This window comes from Orycteropus afer, unplaced genomic scaffold (genome assembly GCF_000298275.1).
Source record: "Orycteropus afer afer isolate SDZICR_OR568_19922 unplaced genomic scaffold, OryAfe1.0 scaffold00511, whole genome shotgun sequence".
Lineage (NCBI taxonomy): Eukaryota > Metazoa > Chordata > Mammalia > Tubulidentata > Orycteropodidae > Orycteropus > Orycteropus afer.
The window spans coordinates 661,001-662,032 of NW_006922098.1; the positions used below are offsets into that span (position 1 = coordinate 661,001).

General features: G+C 39.3%; 1 protein-coding gene across 1 annotated transcript in view; it reads right to left on the bottom strand.

Annotated features, from left to right (window-relative positions):
• Positions 1–1,032, bottom strand: part of LOC103209672 (kelch-like protein 4) — a 145,028-nt gene that overhangs the window by 49,119 nt on the left and 94,877 nt on the right. The gene's annotated exons all lie outside the window — the stretch shown is intronic.

A 1,032-nucleotide genomic window follows, 5' to 3' on the forward strand; every position in this document is an offset into this window, starting at 1 on the left:
TTCAAACCCACCAGCCACTCCTCGGAAGGAAGGTTGGGCAATCTACTTCCGTAGTGATACTGCCTCAGAAACCCAAAGAGCAGTCACTATGAGTCCGGGTCAACTCGTTGGCACACAAAAACAACAACATCAAAGACTAGTCTTCAGTATGGATTACACCTCAATATAAAGAAAACAAAAATCCTCACAACTGGACCAATAAACAACATAATGACAAGTGGAGAAAAAAATGAAGTTTTTGAGGATTTAGTTTTACTTGGATTGCCCATGGAAGTAGCAGTAAAGAAATCAAATGGGATATAACCCTGGGAAAATTTACTACAAAGGACCTCTTTAAAGTGTTAAAGAGCAAAGATGTCACTTAGAAGGCTAAAGTGAGCCTGACCCAAACAGTGATATTTTCATTTGCCTCATATGCATGTAAGAGCTGAACAATGAATTAAGAAGACCACAGAAGAATTGATGCATTGAAATTGTGGTACTGGTGAAGAATACAGAATGCACCATGAACTGTTAGAAGAAGGAAAAAAATCTGTCTTGGAGAAAGTACAGCTGGAATGTTCCTTAGAAGTGACAATGAACAAACTTTGTTTCTATTACTTTGGTCACATTGTCAGAGGAGACTAGCCCCTATAGAGGATATCATGCTTGGCAAAGCAGAGGGTCAGTGAAGAATAGGAAGACCCACAAGAAGATGGATTGATTAAGTGGCTGCAGCAATGGGCTCAAGCATAGCAAAAACTGAGGATAATGCAGGACCAGGAAGTGTTTCGTCCTGCTGTACATAGTGATGCTATGATTTGAAATTGATTTAATGGCACTTAACAACAAAATATCTCTATATACGTACATACACTTTCAATTCTATTGGGTATGTACCTGGGAGTGGGATTGCTGTGTTATATCATAATTGAAAGTTCCTTTTTGAGGAACTTTCATGATCGCATATGTGATAGTTGAAGATGTGTCAACTTGGCTGGACTCCAGTTGTGAGTGGTGGTTCCCATGATGGATCACATGACTGAGTTCTAA